This window comes from Streptopelia decaocto (assembly GCF_964273445.1).
Source record: "Streptopelia decaocto genome assembly, chromosome: 7".
NCBI classification, from domain to species: Eukaryota; Metazoa; Chordata; class Aves; order Columbiformes; family Columbidae; genus Streptopelia; species Streptopelia decaocto.
The window spans coordinates 35,945,430-35,965,979 of record NC_138661.1 but is presented as its reverse complement, the minus strand read 5'-3'; the positions used below and the strand labels follow the sequence as shown (position 1 = coordinate 35,965,979).

The 20,550-nt window shown below is 43.8% G+C and overlaps 1 protein-coding gene across 4 annotated transcripts in view; it reads right to left on the bottom strand.

Annotated features, from left to right (window-relative positions):
* TMEM229B (transmembrane protein 229B) overlaps positions 1-20,550 on the bottom strand; it is a 30,530-nt gene that overhangs the window by 3,269 nt on the left and 6,711 nt on the right. For 3 of the 4 annotated variants that reach the window (XM_082058722.1, XM_082058723.1, XM_082058724.1), the window contains exon 2: positions 16,168-16,337. The gene's annotated coding sequence lies outside the window, so the exon portion shown is untranslated. Of the gene's footprint in view, positions 1-6,296; positions 6,412-16,167; positions 16,338-20,550 lie in introns of those variants that run through there. The other variant, XM_082058725.1, reaches the window with a different exon arrangement.

Genomic DNA, 20,550 nt, shown 5'->3' with positions numbered 1-20,550 from the left:
CAGGCAAGTGATCACAAAATGGGTTAGTGGGAGACCAAGAAATAATGGCAGATTTGTCACAGGCAGGCACTGCAGGAGAGATATCAGTGCGTGTCATATTCATGCCCGATTAAGTTCTTGAGCACTGCCTGGTTCATTTTTTTTTCAAAGCTCTCCTTTGCAGTGGCTTCCTGCCCATTTCCCTGCTACCAAGCCAAACTGTGCTTCAAAAAGTCTCTCCTGGATTGTCTCAATTCTCTCTACTTGAACAGAACTGTTTAGACTCACAGCCTCTGGATGGGTATAATGAGACCTCTGAAGTAACTCTGAAGTGCTAATAAAAGAACACAAACAAAAAGCATCCCTGAGACAAATCCCCTGATTAGGTGATGTCCTGAGGCTATACTTTCTGTCAGCTACTCGATTCACCACAGGTGAACTTGAACTACTGCAGGAAGCTCCTTATTCTTAGTGCCCCGTTGTTTCTGCCTGTTAAAAAAGTAGGGCACAGTGCTATTTTACAAATTCATATTTGAAATAGCTTCCAATACTCAATTTTACAACATGCATATTCACATTTCTAAAAAATGCCTTAGATACATCCTTTTTCATTTCAAAGAATAACTGCGGACAGAGAAGTCACATATGTAGTAGGATACTTCAGTCCCTCCAAACGACAAGACTGTGAGCAGCAGACAACTCTGAAGTAGAGGGCACCTGCCACTCCTCGACCATAAGCTCTGCTTCTTAAAGAATTCTCTTTCCCCAGACCCTTCTTACCCAAACACTGCTTATGTAAGTAACCATTCTTCATGACTTTTTGCATTACATTCATTGCCACATCGTTGCAGCTGCTGCGTTCTTCTGTAAGACCAGAAGAATCAGAGATGTATCTGCTTTTCTGCTTTAACAAGGAGTAGATAAAAGAAGGTGTCAATGAAAATCAACACACATTTTTGTGCATTACCTATTTAGATGTAATTCTTCCTCTCTTATTTTGTATTTTCCCTGTGAGTAAACACAAAATAAGCATGCCTTTGCAACCACAGATGACATTCAATGAATGTGCTGCAAATCTGGCTTCAACATTTTCATATATATCTCACACAAACCATTAGGAGTAAAGATTTACAGAACACTGGTGCTGGATTTGGCCCCAAGACATTAGTTCATCAGTGTTTAAAGATTTATGCAGTAAAGTCTTAGTGGTATTTATGTGCTGAACTCATAACTCTGAGGAGATATTCATCCTTCAGGTAACTGAGAGCCTCAATTAACTGTGGCTCAGAAAATAGAATTTCCACTATACTGAAGTGTGGAATAGTTCCAGCAGATCGATTAATCAAGCCCTGCAATTAAGCTAAAAGCAGGCCACAGACAGATGTCTCCAAATACAGACTCGATGCCTACTCCTTACTCTTAGCACTTTGAGGATGAATCTGGAGCCCTGGGATTTTGGTCAGCTCTGAATGTATTAATCATCTGGTTTTGCTGCTTCTGCCTCTGGACTCCATCAGGATGCACGTTGTCTGCCTTCCTCTGAGTTCTCCCCACACTGCCATGTATTGCAAATAAGAAAGCACAGCCCCTTTCCAATCTGCATTTTCCCCCCTAGCTGCTTTCCTTTAGAAGGCACATCAGTTCCCCACCACTCCTCGTTCCTTGCCCAGTTCACTCTGTACCTGCTGGCAGCCTCTGATCCCTGCCTATCTTTCAAATCTGTTCCAAAGAGAATTGGGATACAGTAAAAAGAATGACGACAAAAGGAGATTAAATTAATCCAATTACAAGACTAAGCCAAAGGGATGGGGAAGTGTAGTTCTTACCGGCAATGCCTGGTGTGCGCTGCCCAGAAGGCACCATTTCACAGCGGGAAGGAGAAATGTAGGGTTTTCTTGAGAGTGCAGAGGAGGGCTTTTCAGACAACAAAGAGAAAACATGAGGACACTAGTAGTTTAATAGTTATCTGGCTAATGTGATCTCATGAATGGCAGTAGAAGTGCGGAAAGCTGAGATTTCCCATGCCCTGCCTCACACATAGCATCACGTTACTTGAACACACCTTAGCCCACAGTGACCACTCCAATCCAAGAACAAATTAAGGCAGCAGCTCTTTGCATAGAGTGACCAAGAGGGATGCTTCCTACATTCCTAACAGAACTTAAAACCCCTCAAAAGCCAAGCAAGCAGCAGACTTGCAAGACAAATCTGCAAAAAATGACTGAGTCCAAACTCAGCATCTAGAAGTATTATCACCAAATCCCCCCAGCATCTCTTTCAGGTGAGGTCATGTCCTTCTCCAAGGCAGTTGCTAAACATTCCTGTGCCTTTCCTGCTGCCGTCCCTGGTCTGGAAAAGCTGCCCCGAGTCCCCAGCACTTGCTGATACTGCAGCTTTCAAACAAACAAGTGTCCAGCAAGGGCCCAAGTGCCCCTGAAGTGGCCCCAGCACAGAGCAGAGACTTTGAAGCCAGGACCCCACTGTTTGTGTGGGCAGAGCTTCCCATGAACACTGCTGAAGAAGGGCCAGCACCATGGAAGGTCTACCCCTAAGGAAATGGCATGTCCAGGCGGGTACAACCTGCTCTGACAATCTCTATCAGCCGCCCTTCCATTCTGGGTGCTCAGTTGCTGGATTCACCATTACCTTAACCTAGACGCTAAGTCCAGATTGACTTGGTTCTCTGCAGTGAGAGCAGAATAGAGTTCCTAGTACCAGTTTTCCAAAAGCTGCCACAAGTTTGTAGCCCATGACTTCAGGCCTAGAACTAAGCACTCAGTTCTCTGATGGGGAACTGCCTGACTCAGCTCCAGTGGGCCAGGACCCTTCATTTCAAACCATGTGTTTGAGTACAGTGGCAACGAAAGTCCACGGCTGTTTTTGAAAGCTTGAGCTTAATGTGTTGTATTAGCTGAGTGAAGCAAATCTGACATTCAAAGAGCATAATGCATATCATGGCTTACCAGGGAAAAGCAACCCCAAAACAGAGTGATGAATGGAGAGAGAAAATTTAACCTGAGAACATGCTGAGAGTTTACAAGATTTTGCCATAGCCAATATCCTTTCCCCTGTCACTAGAGAGCCAACAGATGTAAAGAAGAGACAACATTAAGGTCAAGACATTATGTGTCACTCATCTCACATGGTTTCTTAAAGCTGTTTGGAAATTCAGACAGTTCTTGTTTGAAAAGCATTTTTTTTTTCTTCTTAGCAAATGCTCCCATCTTCTTTCTAAAGTGAAATGAAAAGCAAATAGACCACTGCGCTCCAACATTACAATAATAAATTGATTTGGACAACTCACAGAGGTCAGTATCAGTAACAAATCAATATGCTTAGCCCAGCTCTTCTGAACAATCTGTAGCAACAAGCCAAAATCAGCATGCAATGGAGGAAAGCCAGGTTTGACAAAAAGTCCAAACACATTTCACATTGAAAATGAAGCTTGGCAGAGAAAAATATTACAATCAGGGCAGTGAGGTAAGAGTATCTAAAATCTTAGCCTGCTAACATCCTGACACAATCCAAGTCACTTAAATCTGTAAAGAACAGCAGTGTGTGTAAGATGACTCAAAAAAAAGTGAACTGTTGACAGATCCAAAGCAGTTTGCTGCAGGTAAAGCTCAAAGCATCATTTCAGAAAGTTATCTGCTTCTTTCATTGGAAATTCATGCTGCATAAACACAGTTGTAAAGAACTATTTCCCTCTCCTTGCATTACTCTTCACCAGTGCACAAGCCTTTATAAACCCCCAGCATTCAACAGATAGTAGGTAACTAGAGAGTATAAACACCTGCAGCTAGCAGCTACAGTCACTCTCCATCTCGGAGGAACAAAACTGCTGCAGACCATAAAGAAACCCAGCATCTTGCTCTAAGCCGAGTTACATTTAAACCTTCCCTTTTGGAAGTCTCTTGACGGCAATTCTACAGAAAATAACTTTTCCTCCTCTCTATATATTTTCCTTCCTAACATTAAACTACTGCTGAGATGTGAAAGAACCAGGTCTTCCAAGCACTATCTGCTATTTGCCAGGCTGTGACTCTTGTTCCCTGCTAACATCCCTAGAGGAGAAAACTTGAGCAGTCTTAGATGACTAAACAATTCCTTTTCACAAAAGGAATCCCTGTGGAGCCTCCGAGATGGTGGCTCCCTCATCTTCTTAATTTCAAGTTCACACAGGTCCTCAAAGGTAGAAACATCCTGGAAAGGAAGGGTAGGAGAGAGTCAATCTCAGAATTCTACTGACCACCATGTCTGACAAGATCCTGCAGTTGGCAGCCGTGCCTATAGCTGGGAAAGGCAGCTCCTCTGAGCAGCTTCCCAGAGTTCCTCCCACTAGTGCCCAGCAATTAGCGTACCATGGGGTTTAATCATGCTGTCACTGGCTTGCAAAGTACACAATCAGCAGTGAAAATATATTGCATGGGCAAACAAATTAGTGGTGAATTTTGTACTCTATTCTTCATGTTTATTTCAATTCAGAAAAAAAAAACCAACAAGCAGCCTGTAAACATATCACTCGGGTTAATCTGTCTTCATAGACCAGTCAAATTTCTCTGTCCTGAGTAACAAGCCAAAAAACCCTTAGGTTTTAGGGCCTAGTTCCTACACAGCATACATACCCCTCCACTGTGTTGGGTACTTCATAGCTATTTACATCTTTGCAAAAGAAGGCTTAGATTTTTATTGCTGTTATTTCCTCAATGAATCAGGAAGTTTAGCATTTGGGTTACAACTACAAACACACCATCTTCATGTTTTATGCACGCCTACCATTTTTCTCTTTTGCAAACCTGAAGCATCAGATCCACCATACACAGTTTATGACTCCCCTCAGGTCAGACTCATTCATCTGATTATGTGCTGTGTCCCCCAGGAAGGCAGCACCTGAACCTTCCCATAAAGGAATGTGACTGAAACTCTCAGCCTTCTGAAAGATGGTAAGCTGAACCCTCATGAGCTCTTTTAAATAAAGCAATAACTCAACATTTGTGGCCCACAGAGAACTGGTATTTGCCAGGCTATTTCTGCCTGCCATTCAAGGAAGCCTCTCATCTCTTCAGACATCAATTTCTTAACTCAGCATTGGCCTGTAAGCTTTCACTGGTGCGTCCTACAGCTGCCCCCTTTTCCAGTCAGTCAGTTTACGAAGGTGTGGTCCCAGAGGTGCACCCCAGTGCTGTTCTTCCAGCTGAAACACAAGCTCCCAGCTGCAGCTTCATGCACTCCAGCTCACGAGCCTGACTACAGCTGATGGCGCCTTGGTTCTTTTCCAACTCTTTCTGAGCTGCTTACTGCCTCTCTCAAATCGCAGAACTCGTCTGTTCTCTCATGCTCTAATTTGGACTGGACCACAGATATCTGCAAATCAACCCGCTATGGCCATATAAATTTTATTCTATCTACAAATATATAGATATATAAAGATACATAGACACATTCGTATGTTGTCCTTATTGATATGCTTATTTGCCCTCTTTGCCCTCTCTTCCCCTCTACTTGAAGGGGATTGATTTTTTTTTTTTCCTATAATTGCTTCCTCTGACTGTTCATTTTGATGCTGAGGTGACCCCTTACAAACACTGCTATTGGATTCAAGATTCCTACCTAGAGCATGTCAATCACTTATCACGGTGCCACAGGGCATGCTCAATTCCAGCTTTTACACTGTGCCTCTGAAAGGAGATCAGTTTAATATTATGCTTATACCGTTCTTCCACATCTTCTTTTGCGACTGCAGTGTGGCCAAATGACCACACTATATTGAACAGTCTCCCCAATAAAACCAATAAACAGATCCATTGCTCCAAATACAGGAAAGCATTTTCAGAACATGACTGTATTTATTAGTCAACATTAAGTGTAAGACTCTAGGTTCCTTAAGACAGAAAAGTCTGTATGTAAGTGCACAGAGATTCTTCAGATGCTTCTGAATGCCCGTGGTCCAAGAATTAATCTTTTAAAGCACTGGGTTGCACAAATCATGGAAAAAAAAGAAATACCACAGCTTCAGACTGCTTTGCAGATCTAGCAGCTTAGGGCTGTGGTATGTGCTGCGATCCTACTCACATTCATCCCCTATCCCAGATCCAATCTACACATTCAGCCTTCTGAAAAATTCTAAACCATCTCTTTTGAATAGCAGATAACATAAATCTGCTTCAGGACTTGTGGAATTTAACTGCATCATGTTAATACCACCTACGTGCTAAACACCTGAAAAAGGAATTAAGCTTACACCTTAGAAAAGAAAATCCTTAAGAACTGCTAACTCTAATCCTTAAACTCAGCAATGAGGTAAAAATACTACTTACCTCTTCACTCTTATCAGCTGTCAATCTGCACAGAAGACATTTTCCACTCTCAGGTGCAGAAACATGGCACAGTCACAAAAAGTCAAAGCACAATGACAAAAGCATACTTGAATTTGAGTACACATACACAGCTGCCACAGTAGAAGGAAGAGCAGTTCCCTTGCTTCATTCTTAAAATTACCACCATATCTGTGTAGGCTTCACTATGACCCAGCGAGCCAAAAGCATAGAAAGAAAGGAAAAGCTGGTAAGAATTAATTTGGGGAAAACCCTGCAAGAACCTTGCCTTGAGAACAGAAGATGGATCTAGAAGCTGGAGTATTTGTAGAATAGAAGGAAACAAGGAAGAACACACACGTAAGTTTCTAAGTGTTTTAGTAGCCGAAGCCCTGTAGGGGGCAGATGTCAGGGAAGTAAACTCATCACTGTTTTCTAATCATGAACTTCACTTAAGCCGAGAATAATGAAGATCCATAGATTTCCACAGCTACTACAGTGACAAGATAAAATCTGGATACACGTTCCATCCTCCTTCTGTCTACCAACCCCATGTTAAAAGAATCCTTCAAACCAGACAGGCTGGGAGCCTTAACAGGGGAGGAAAAGTCAGGCAGTTTTCCTCTCATGGTTGAGCTGCTGAGCAATCATTGAGAAGAGGCAGCACCCAGGTACAGCCAAGGCATCTAAGTCAGAAGAGACGGGGAAGGCACGTAAAGTCTCTCAGTGGCCAAACAAGACAACAGACAAAAGACTTATGAAAATTACATGAGAGCAGTTTAGCAACATCATCTTCCTGCACCAGTGCTTTTAGAATCAATGCAGCTGGAACAAAGAACTGGAGTTTTGCTCAGTGGCAAAGTTAACCTGGCAGTACAGATCCATGCTTGGCTTTGGAGAGATGTGCTCTTTGCAAGTCTTGCTTGGAAGCTGAGTTGCTGGAATACAAAATAATAGGGAGAGGAAGATGGTGGGATATCTACAAACATGTTCAAACCAGGGAGAATTAGCAACTCCAGACCCAGAGGATGTTTTCAGTAGCTTTGATCTTGTTACTTGGGTCAGATTAGAGACAGAAACCTGATACTCAACTTCAAACAGCTTCAAGCCCAAAGATAGCCTGAGTACCTGAAACTTATTGCCTCCCTTCACCCCTCTGCAATATCAGTTGACCCAGCAGAACATACTACCTCTCCTTAGAAACCATATTACACTTGATCTGTGAAGAGAATCATAGAGTTGGAAGGGACCCACAAGGATCATGGAGTCCAACTCCTGTCTCTGCACGGTACAACCCCACAGTTCACACCATGTGTCTGAGGGTGTTATCCAGTCTCTTCTTGAACAGTGTCAGACTTGGCTCTGTGACACCTCCCTGGGGAGCCTGTTCCAGTGCTGGGTGAAGAACCTTTTCCTAATGTCCAACCTAAACCTCTCCTGGCACATCTTCCTGCCATACCCTGGGGTTCTGTCATCGGTTGCTGAAAAGAAGAGTTTGGCGCCTGCCCCTCCTCCCAGTGTGAGGAAGCTGTAGACCGTGATGAGGTCTCCTCTTCTCCAGGATGAACAAACCCAGTGACTTAAGCTGCTCCTCGTTTGGCTTCCCCTCCAAATCCTTCACCAACTTCATAGCCCTCTTCTGGACATTCTCCAGTAGCTTAATATCTTTTTTATCCGGTGGTGCCCAGAACTGCACACGGCGCTCCAGATGAGGCCACACCAGCACAGAGTAGGGAAGGGAATACGGAACTGAACATACTCCATCTGGTTCCCAGAAGAGGCTTATTTTTGAAGTCTCACGGTAGCCTAGTGGCCAGATCCTATGAAACACAAGACATTCTCAGCTGCACCACTGGAAGAGATGCATCTACCAGCCTATTTGTGACAGAGCCATTTACACCAGATAGGAACGTGTAAGAGGAAGTGGCAAAACCACAACTTCCCATCCATGAAGTCCAGTTTGTTCTCAACGCCTCCCATAATTCATTTCTCTTTCTGTCAAGTACCAAGCCTCCACTAATTTCTGTTAACTTGTCAGAGGAAGCTTATTGCCCTCTGCACCTGGTTGGAAGGACCCAGTTTCCCCATGGGGCCTGGCAAACACAACCAGAAAAGCAAACAGCCAGGGCTGCAGCAGGCCTGCCATCCTGGAGTCTCATGCAGCAGCAGAGGCCTTTCCATGGAAGGGCAATTCAGCTGTTTCTTTCCATTGAACTGTAACCTAAGGCTTCACCTATGTCAATGTCCCTTTGTATTTAGACAGCATGGCCTTGGCCAGGGGTGACAAGAGTGTCCTGCCCCGTTAAGCATTAGCCACAGAGCTGCTGGACCGGGCAGGGCTTTTCCAGGGTCATGCTATTTTCTGCCAGGGACTTTCTGCCCAGCTCTTCATTTGTGGTGCCGTTAACTCCCAACTTATGTCTTCGGCTTTTATTTTGCCCTCTCCTGAAGATAAAAGTTTAAAGATATGCTCTCAACAACTGCTTGTTATTTTAGGAGGCACAGTTGTCAGTGAAGCAGTGAGGAGCTGAGCCCTCCCTTGTGCAGGCACTGCACTCTTGCTGAGTGAAACATACCTCCAACAGTGACTTGTTCTTTGAGATTCAGCCTCCACTAATCTGCCTTTCACCATCACTGCAACATGATACCATTCTAACAAATTAATTATTTGCGTGACACAGTTTCACTAGCTTTTGAATTTCATATAAACATCTCCCACACGCACAGAGGCCCCAATTCATTCATGTATTTCAGGCACTTAACAAAGGTACCTTCACTACAAGCTTTGTCTCCACAGGCTCCCATTTGTAGTTAGTAGAGCCTGTTACAGTAGCTGGAGACGGACACATCCTGTGAACAACACTGGAGTTTGAACATTCCTGATGCTACCACTCCTGCATCTTTCCAGTACCTACTTAGAGATGCTTCAGACACATACAACACCGATTTATCCATCTTTGTGAAATACCTGAGGTTACATAGGGTAATTTCAGGTCTTATCAACCAAGATGTTTTATCTTGTTTTCCCTTTGGGCAACAATAGGTACCTTATGCCTCTGGGCAAAGAGCCAGCTGAGCAAAGACGCCAGTTCTCATCTGCATGTTGGAAACTGTCTTGTGATAAGAATAGAAAAGAATTCCTCGATTTTAAGCAAAATGGTTAGATACTGCTCATACTGGCCACCAAAAAAAAAAAAAAAACAAACCACTCTCCAAAACCCAACCCTTAAATTCTTTTTAAACCATCTTTAAAATCTGCTCAACAAACGGAGCATCAGGTGACCCATAGCAAATGGAACCAGAGAGGCACCATATGTTATCTTGTCCCTGCTTATGTAAAACGCTTAAGAGCTGTCATTTTCGTGCCTGAATCATGCATCTACTATTGACAGTCCTGGAGGCACACATTCTGGTCAGCTTGTCCATTCATTTCTAGAGGTACACAAACCTGCAGCATGTTAAGGACTTTTATGATAATCACTAGGTATTAAGCAATACACTGTTGGTAGGATGAGTAAGAATTTAAGTTTTTATCTCCCACCATGAGTAAAACAACCTAAATATGCTTCCATTATATAACTAGCTTTGATACATACAACAACAAACTTGTCACATTACACATATGCTAAACAGCACTATTTCCACTACTTTGCACAACAGTTCATAGCAATGCCAAGGTGTTCAAAATAGATACCCTGAAATTTTTCAATGTGCTCTTTGTGCATAGGCTTATACTAACTTACAACTTCTATGTACTGCAGTTAACCAACTTGCTTCGCTATATCTTCACTGTCTCTCAGAGTTCCCACAGCTGTATAGATATGCAAAATTAACTTAAATGCTACGCAAGCAAAGTTAACTTTTAAATGAAATGTGCCTCAACGAAGGAGTCATGCACGTGTGGAGCACAGATATAAGTTGTTCTAGCAGTGCACATCTGTTCTTGAAAAGAACTGGAGGGTGACTTTTGCTTTCTCATGCTGCTAATAGTTTTCTTGGGTATTTCTTATGCCTAAGTCACTCTACAGAGTCACCTGCACCTAGATACTTTGCCAGCACAGTACAACATATGAAGTTTTGCACTGCATCCACAACACTGACAGGTCTTCCTTCCTTCTCCAACTGGGTCTTTGATGATCAGTCTATAAGCATAGGGAGCATCTTCTGATGCCTGGAAGTGGACCCCACTCAGCAGCCTTCCCTCACCATCCTCCCTCTTAGAGCTACGGCATGTAAAGGATTCCAGGAGCCTGGCTAAGAGCACACTCAGGAATTGGACTGGACATCAGAGGATGCTGCCCAAAAGTGAAGTTCTTTTGCAGAGCTGCATGAAGGTTCAGCACTTAAAAAGCGGGGGATGCTGGAGACCCACCCCAACACCTCTCTTCCTGGGAGTACTAAAACTAAAATGTCATCCAGAATACAGTAGCTCTCTCAGAGCAGTTCTAAAAGGCACTGAGATTTCCAGAACAAAGGGTGAAAAAAAGGAGAGAAGCGAGTAGCAGCCAGGACTCAAATGGAGAAGGAAAAGGACCTTCCTAAGTCAGTGCCAAGGTGGGTACATGGATGGGGTTGTTGAGCAGCTGTGCTGCCTCATGAAGCAACATGCAAACCGATGCAAGTCCTGTAGTGAACTGTGCTGACCTTAAGAGATGCACAGTGGGCCGAATAGTGCAGTGAACTAACAGGACTGATGAAACCTCTGCTTTATTACCAGGTTTGCCATGATCTGCAACATGACCTTGGATGAGTCACTCCACCTCTCTGTGCCTCTGGCTGCCAGCTGGCTAATTAGACTAAACTACTTGGTGTGAGGGCTGCATCTAACTACAGATGAGTTTGGCAAGTAGCACAATTGGTTATCAATACCGCCAAAAGCCATCAAGCAAAACTGGAATGCGGAGAGCAACTGCTGCCAGTCACTTGCAGAAGCACTTAATTCCCATGTAGTCAAAGGCTGCATGACTAGGCAGCTCTCAGCACCGGTCTCATTTGCTCAGTCATCTGTGTCACATGGATTCCCAAGTTTACCAAAGCATTTCTTTCAGGGAGCCTGACGGTGCAACCCTGAGCCAGATACAAGCATTTGTATTTAACAGCATATTCAATAAGCTCTTCTGTAGAGCACTTAAGAGTGAGTAATTAAAGGAAATACTACTGCAGTAGAGCTTCTCATTAGCAACCTAATTAGCCTTCTGAAAATAATTAACATTCCTTTCTATAAAGGGAACAGATGATCCATTACATCCATCAGATGAGCAAAACAAACGCTAAAGGTAGGGGAGATTTGTTCAGGGAAACAGCAAGAGAGGCATCCAGCCGCAGTACAAATAAAAACGAAGAAGACGAGGCACAAATGCTGGTGACTCATGCAGGCTGGACTGTGCAGGTGGGTGTGCAGGACTGGGTACATGCCTGTCTGATGTGTTCATCCAGCATTTGCACTGAGCATTTTCTTCCTCTACCTCTATGACCCACTGATAATCCACCAGCTGAGATGCTGAAAAGTTTTGCACTCCAACATATTCTGAGAGCCAGATTTAAAGGCTCACAAATTCAACCATACACAGTCACAAACAGCTCTCTCCATACACAAAACTTTTCCACAGGCCATCTGTTTTGACAATTAAAACACTCTCAAAATGCCCATTAAAATAAACCAGGGGTGTCATTTTCCCCAGAGGCTACATCAGCCTCGCGGTTGCCTTCAAAGGGCCGAATGTAATTTTAGGACTGTATAAATGTAACTAGTTCTGTCTAAAATCACATTCGGCCCATTGAAGGCAACCGCGAGGCTGATGTGGCCTCCGGGGAAAATGAGTTTGACATTCCTGAAATAAACCATGATTTAATGTCATATGCAGCCCATTTCCCTGTCCCACAGGAAGAAGTGAGGTGATGGCCATGAGCAGCACACAGCACACCTCTCCAAGTCTCACAGGGTGGTTCTCTAAACAGTTGGCAGGCCCCGATAGGGTCAGACACATGTTTCTTGATCAGCGCATGTTTGAAATCAGTGCAGGTGAGCAGACAGTCACAGGCATCAGTGACGTGGAATGTGTGTGTGTACGGATGAGATAAAGCAAAGAACACAGGTCAACATATCACTGTGTGTTGCAGCAAGAACTGTGGTATTACGACAGTTTGATGCACTGTTTCAGTGCAGGACAACTGGCCCCTCAGTTCAAGAAGGACAGGGAACCACTGGAGAGAGCCCAGTGCAGAGCCACGAAGATGGTTAAGGGAGTGGAGCATCTCCCTAATGAGGAAAGGCTGAGGGAGCTGGGGCTCTTTAGCTTGGAGGAGATTGAGGGGTGACCTTATTAATGTTTATAAATATGTAAAGGGTGAGTGTCACAAGGATGGAGCCAGGCTCTTCTCGGTGACAACCAATGATAGGACAAGGGGTAATGGGTGCAAACTGGAACACAAGAGGTTCCACTTAAATATGAGAAGAAACTTCTTCACAGTGAGGGTGAGAGACACTGGAACAGGCTGCCCAGGGGGGTTGTGGAGTCTCCTTCTCTGGAGACATTCAAAACCCGCCTGGACACATTCCTGTGTAACCTCATCTAAGTGTTTCTGCTCTGGCAGGGGGGATTGGACTAGATAATCTTTTGAGGTCCCTTCCAATCCCTAACATTCTGTGATTCTATGATACAGGACAAATAAGCCATGATAGAGCTGAGCTTCCCAACATCCACATACTCAGGTAACATAGCATACATAACAAATCATGGACATGCAGTTGCATTTTCAGCTATTTCCGTGTTTGATGTATATTTACATTTCCCTGGCAGGAAAGCTGAATACTCATAATCTTCAAGTGTGATTACAGTGCGGGCAAAGCTCAGCCATACCAAAGCTTTCACAGCTACATCACTATGGAAACCACAAACCTACTGCCTGCTCTATTTCTTCCACTGATCTAAAAAAAAAAAAATAAATAAAATAAATCCAGTTTGTCTTCTCACTCTGCCAAGACCACAAGAGGACAAACACATCTTTCATGCTTCAGGACCAACCCTTTCTTCCTTGAGAGCCCTCTTTGTGTAAACTACCCTACTTCTCAAACCAGCTGGGCAATCTTCCCCCCAGGATGGTTCCACCACTTCTTTAGGTGAGGACTCTTCAAACACAGTCAGGGGATTTTATCTTAGCCTCCACAGCTTCCCTCACTTCTGGACTAAGACAACTTGAAAGGTGGCTCACTCTAGGGCAAATTCAGCTAGCTGGCATAATGAGAAGCTAAAAACTGTTCTGGATGCAAGTTACAGTGTCTCGTTTTAACTTAAGTATTATTCTCTTCCTTTCCTGAAAGCTCTTTAAGAACATTTGAAGTGCTCTCAAAATGGGGTAGGGCACATTACACAACAGCTGTAAATGCAAAGGTTAAACTTTTGCTTTAAGAAGCTCAGCATTTCTACAGCAGTTGCTAGTTACAGGGAGCTTTTCCCACACTAAAAATCTGAATACCTGTCAGCAAAAGCCTAATAGCCAAGAGCAACTCTGGAAGGTGCAGAAGGATGATGGAGGAAAACGCTCAAAAGTTTGCAACATTGCATGCATGGTACACCCTGTGAGCATGAAATGGCTGAAGGAATCTTCATGCCAACCAGCAAGAGGGAAAGAAAAAAAAAAAAAAGAGTAAAAACCCCTCCACATCTAAGTATGTACATTTTATGCTGAGGAACAGCCTCTGAACAAACCTCCAAACCTTCACCAATGCCTTGTCTCACACAAGGCACCTCTTACCTCAGCTCAGAGCAGTTCATAGAAGAATCAGAGGAGAATTTAGTCTCTGCAGCCTCGTAAGTCCTCATTGCCTCTCAACTTCAGCTGCCAACTGACAACTATTACATAGACAAACGCCCAGTAGTAAGTGAGTTGAGAAAAACTATGTATTTCACGGATGTTCCCAAACAGCCATTTAAATACAGTCTTCTCCACTAAAGCACTCTGCATGGAGAAAAAATCCTGCCTGTGCTCAGGGAACTTTTAGCAGACAACATTTTGGCTTCTCAGCAAGACAGAGCTAAGGACACGCTGACATAGTAAAAGTTCTCTTACATGAACCAAAGCAATGCTACACAAAAGATGCAGCGACCCCACCTCCCTCTTCCAAACTGGGCCAGAGCAGCCAGCCAGCCAGCCATCTTGGTCCTAACTCGTTGCCCTCCCCGCACCGCCAATTCTAGGCTGGCATTGCCAGACACGTCCCAGTTTCATTCGTGTTGCAAGAGTTCCTACCAACAGCCCACAGGACGATCAGAGGTTACTTCTGTGTCCTCCAGGATGTCACAACAACGCATGAGCTAGTTTCATGGAGGACAAGCCAAGCAGAGTGGTGATCACAGTCTGCAGGGTCGTGTTCCCGTGGCTTGGGAAGGAGATCTGTCTGAATCTCCAGCAGGCAACATCCTGAACAGCCTGAGTGGATGGAACACACAGGAGGCACTGGAGGAATTAATAATTCATAGTCTTGCCCTACTGCCAATGGATCTATGTTTTCTTGTGCCCATACTGCGATCAGTTTTTGTTTTAACAGTAATAGGAGACGTCTGCGCTTCCTTTGATGTTTCTGGAGGGCAGGCAATAAGCAGCATTTGCTCTACTCACAGCAGCAGCACCACACACCAGAGCGCTTGCCAGACACAGCTTTCTTCAGGAGCACTCATGGCTGCACCATTGACAAAACGGCTGGACTCATTCCAAGGCTCGGTCCATCACCAGCTTCTCAGGAAGCTGCTGACACTTGCTTTGTCATAACCTTGCAGCACTGGTCTGGACTTTACTGCTCAGTAGACAACACTTTTGGACCAACTGAAGCCCTACGTTCAGCTAAACAAAGGGCAGCACAATCACCATCGGAGCTTGAGGCAGCAGCGGACCCTGCTGATCCACACTGTTAGCGTTGCCATAATTCTACAGCGTTCCTTCAGCAGCTGACTGGGTCTGCTCCCCAGCCTCAGAGAGTGACAGGGGACTATCAGAGCAAGAACACCTACAAGAGTGGGACAAAAGAATCCCCTAGCATAGAATCTCCTGGGCATTACCACTTAGAGAGGGTAATGAGACCCCTGAGACAGGATAGGCTGAGGAAGGAAGGTGCTACGTTAATCTGAATTTTATATATGTAGCATCTGCATATGCAAAGCCAGTTCCCAGTCAGAGATAAAGTACTGTGCACAAGCTACCCATGAAACCTTATGCACAATAGGGAAAACAATACTGTAGCCTGAACTGCTGAACCCTGTATGAGAGCACCTGTGCTTAACCTCCTGTTAGGGCACCATACCGCATACTGCAGACACACAGAGCACTCTGAAAATGCTGCAGGGTCTGGAGATTGTTGTTCTGGTTCCACAATGTCCAGTCCATCTGCCAGGATATAAATCACCCATCCAACCTGATAGCATTTACATCCACTCTGTGTAAGTGTGAACAGAATGCCATAGATACAGGAGAGCAGCAAGAGGAGCCTAAAAAGATTAGTATTCGCATGCTGGTGAATCAGGTGCAGAGGCTGCACTGTTTGTTAGGGCCAGGAATAGATTCCTCATCATCTGACTCACACCTGTGCTTTTACCACCAGAGAGAGCAACCCTCCACTCTTTACCTACTGCTCTGGTTTAGCTCAGAGATACTGCTCCACTGTCCTGATTGTTTAAACTGTCTAAGGCTACCTGAGTGTAAGGTTTTAAATAGACAGTAACACTGGAATAAGTTGGGCAATATAAATGATGAGCAATCAGAATGATGTGACTCAAAGCAGACAGAAATCAAGGGCAACGTGTGCAAATGGTGATCTAACTTACACTTCCAGAAAGTAACTTGCAGTTTGAACCCATCGGTTTGACCCTTCAGTCCTTACCTTTTCCGGGAAGGAATCCTGGAGCTCTCCTGCTTTTTGCTCAGCTCCTGGTTCACAGCATCCACAGGTTGACCGGGTTGCCTCCAGCAAGTCTGAGCCGTTTCAGACTCCAGCAGTTTTCGGACCAAATGCGTGCGACCAACAGCTAATACACCAACCACACAGTCTTCCTAAACCAAAGAAGTACAGTTTAATCGTAATGAAGCACAGTGCAAGAAAGGTTTTAAACACTGAAAAAGCAACGCGTATGGACAGCTTAATTCTGGTAGACTGGGCCCTGGAAGACTTGGTCAGAGCCTCGGGTACCTGTACCTGCCCCTTGCCCAGGGTGGCTCCCCAGCAGCTGCCTCTCCCCTGGTGAGGCTGAGCCTTTTGACTCCACTGTCCTTCTGGATCCCAGCCACAGCAAACACACCGAGCAACTTCATTGGAGCCACTGATTAAAGAATCCTCACCGCTACCATCTCAGCCAAGGTTAACCCTTGGTTAACCCTTGAAGGGTCTACCAGAAAGTGCTTCATCTTCATTTTCCCAGCCAATCCCCTGATTTTTAAAGTAAACCTCATTGCTGACTCCTTTTCATCCCCACTCTCCCTCTCCTAACATTGCCACCTGATCTATCTCCACCACCTCCTCTCCTCACTTCTCCCATCGCCCTTCTCCTCCTTGCCCTTCCCCAATCCAGCACAGAGTGTGGCCTTCACATAAGCAGGTCCTTGCCCGCGTCACCTAGCCACCACCCCAGCCCATCGCAGGGACACTGGTGCTGCCTCTCCCTGCCAGCTCCGGTGACCCGACTGCCTTTCAGCTCCATGCTGAGCTCAGGCTGCACAACCCCAGCAAGCAGATCCCGTGAGTGCGGGCCATACTTCTCAAGCACTGACATTTAGGATGCCACACTCCCAATATTCACAGAAGTCACACTTTGAGGTGTCAGCTCCAACACACAAGTATCTAACATCATACTCCTGTCAGCCTCACAGATCTTACACTCCAAGGGCTTGTCTATACATAGCATTTTTCTAGACTAATTGCATGTGATGAACTTACAGAGCAAGAATATTTATGTGTCAGACTGTAACAAATGGGATCATCACATTCTAATGAATCTCAGTTCTTGAGTACCAAAGCCCAACAGGAATTCAAGAGAAACGTTTTCCTTAAAAAAAAAAAAAGAAAAAAACAACCCAAAAAAACCCCCACACTGTTTTTATTTAGATAACACTGAACTACAAAAAACACTCCAATTAAAAATGTAGATTAAATAACTAATCCTCCCCCAACAAAACCTTCCCACCAAGATTAACAGAGCGATGAATAGCATAAAACCACTAATTAAATCAATGTAACATGGGTATTATAGAGACATATTTAGCAGCTTCTGCCTATGCACTGAGGCTTACATCTACTTTGGAGTCTCTCTTATCATGAAAATAGTTGCTATTTTAACAGCTAGATATTTGTACATCAAATTGGGATAGAACTTTGTTGTTAGCTAGCTCCGATTTAAATAGTTGCAAAATTGATGTTCCTAAAAATTATCTGCATGTATTCTATTTTCATTACACACATTTCATCATAGTTGGATATAGTTTCTACTGAACTATTTATCAGACACATGCAAACAAAATTTTTAAAAGCATTTCCCTGGATCACAAGGACACCAAGAACGCTGTGTACACAGTCAGATCTCTTTGCCTATAATTGGATTTGTAAAGTAGTAACAAATAAAACCATACAAAATAAGCAAGCGTGACACACTCCTGACTCCTTCAATGCACTAACATGAACCTTACAAAGGGCTTCAAGCCAACCTAACTTAGGGCAACACAGGCCCACTCAGTTCAGCCCCTTTCTCCCAGTGCTGGAGAAACCATTAATTTAGTTACACATCGATCTATGCTTTAAAGAAAATAATCATTGAAGACTCTTCATTAGCCAAGACTATGCCATAACACACATGAGCAGAGAGGTAGAGCTGAAGATAAAGGTTTGACTTTAAAGCTCACATGATTAATACAACACTTAAGCTGTTCAGAAAAGGGGATTTTTTTTTTCTTTGGTAGCTAAATGAACTTTCTGCATTGAAGTAGTTGTAATGTTTGTAGTAGGAAAAAAACAACCAAGCAAACAAACCCACAACTACGGTGGTGTGACCTTCAATTGCATATACAGAAACATTAAAAATTTAAAATATACTAGAAGACCAGAGTCAGGCTTCCCTTTCAGTGCAGGAAAAGAGCACTTGCCCATGCTCTGACGGTTCCTCTAACACAGACACCAACATTCCTGGTGTCAGCAGGTTGGGGACTGCATGTTAGCATAATTTAGCAGTAGCACTCATCAAATGACAATACAAAGAACAAGCAAACAAAAAGAAAAGCATGTTCCTGATGGGGAAGTGGCTAGTTGTGCATTCCTTCAACTGTCTATTTTAGTATTTACGCTTCATTATTTCCAAAGCGCTCCAAAAAAGAAGGCTCGGGTCCGTGCAACTACCTGGTGATAAACTGCCCTACCAACAGAGTCACAATGCTCTTCAGTGGCTTATCTGGGTTTCTCCTGGGAAGAAACGGCCACATTTGGAAACCGAAAGCAGGCATCCGCCTTCTCAGAAACTCACCCTGGTCTGGCAGAACTTACACAGAGGGTGATGCAGTTTTCACTTTCAGCTGAAGTCCCACCACGCCTTGCCCTGCTGCCTTGTCACGGGGGCTTGGGAGCCTGCACACGGACAGTTGGGATCTGAACATCTTGGAACCCTGACCGGTAGATAGAGCACAAAACGTGGCAGGTGCGGCTGAGCTTCCTTTCCCAAAAGACTGAATTCCCTCAGACAGATACCTGGGGCAATGCACTGCTATGCAATCTCCACCTCCTGAAAAGAAAAACCCTCTCTTCTGGAACACAACAATAAAATTCCAAAACCAACTCCATAAGGTAACAACTTGCAGCTACCTGAGGTAAACAAACTATCTCCAAGGTTAGGTGCACCCTTCCTCAGATATCTCTAGATTGGTTGCCTATCTCTACTGAAAGCTTCTGGCAAAGCCTCGAGAAGCACATTAGACCTCCCGAGTTTCAGATTTCTTTTAAAAGCCACAACCCAATAGCTGAAGAGGCTTGGTCAGATGCCCACACTATCACATAACTACAGTATTGCAAATGCTTCTGTGGTCATTTAGCACCAAAAGCAGAAACGTGTTGAGAATAACTGCCAAGAGTTTTTATTTTTTGTTGTTGTTATCCTGCAATGTCTTAAAACAAACAAACAAACAAACAAGCAAACCCCTCAGGCTTCAAACAAACACATAGTCAAATTCCCCTGTGCTGCTAGATCTGTCTTACATTATTAGACTCCCACTTTTTCCTCCATGTACACTCATCCCTGTTTATGTTCCTTGCATTCTGTTCCTGCCAAGGCAATGAACCACCTGGGTTTACATTCAGGTTTTCATGCATTACCATGGCGCTCAATATTTTTGAGGCAATGGGCCACTGTGTGTGTTTTAAGATTTCTCACAGCTTGCCACATATCCCTGCCATCTACCTTTGATTATGCATCTCTCATGCGTCTTCTTATTTCTCATGGTCCCAAGGATAAGCTATAGACTACTTTATGTAAGCTGCTGAACCATCCAAGACCCACATTTCCATGGGAGTGAATGGTTATTTACTTATGCACACTGACATATGCTTCATTATCTTCAAGAGCTCGTCTAACTTTCTTTTGTGTTGATTTCAGGTTCTGTGAATACTTTTCTCTAAAACTGGGGTCAAATCTGACCTCGCAATATGGCAGGTTAAGAAGGAGGCGAATTAAAAAGGAGCAACTCTTACAAAACTCCACCTACACTTGCTTTACGAAGAAGTACAGAACACATGTTATATTATGAAAGCAAACTCCCTGGCTTTTTGGTAATTGAAGGCAGGGTACTGTTGCCTAGCAACTTATCTGATTACCATTTTTTCAAATATCACATGCACACTTAGATATATTGCATAATAATGTCTCACTTCATGCTGCTTAACTCAATGCAAAAAAAAAAAAACCAAAACAAACCAACAGAAAGAAAAAAAAGGAAAGGGGAGAAAAGCTACCAAAATAATGCTTTTTGTCTCTTTTCTGGCAAAAGAGAAAGTACAAGATAGTAGCTCAAGAACAGGTTGAAACATTAGTATTCCTGAATTTTATTCCTGCCTTTTCTGGCTTGTTGAATGTGATTATACAAGCATTTTATTTTATCAACTTGTCTGCAAAATGACAGTAATAATAACAGCCTCACAGAGACACACTGAAAATTCATTAAGAATAGAGAGATTCTCAGATGAAAGATGCAGTGCAAGTGCTGGTGTTAGCACTCAGAGCATTTTAGTACTCCA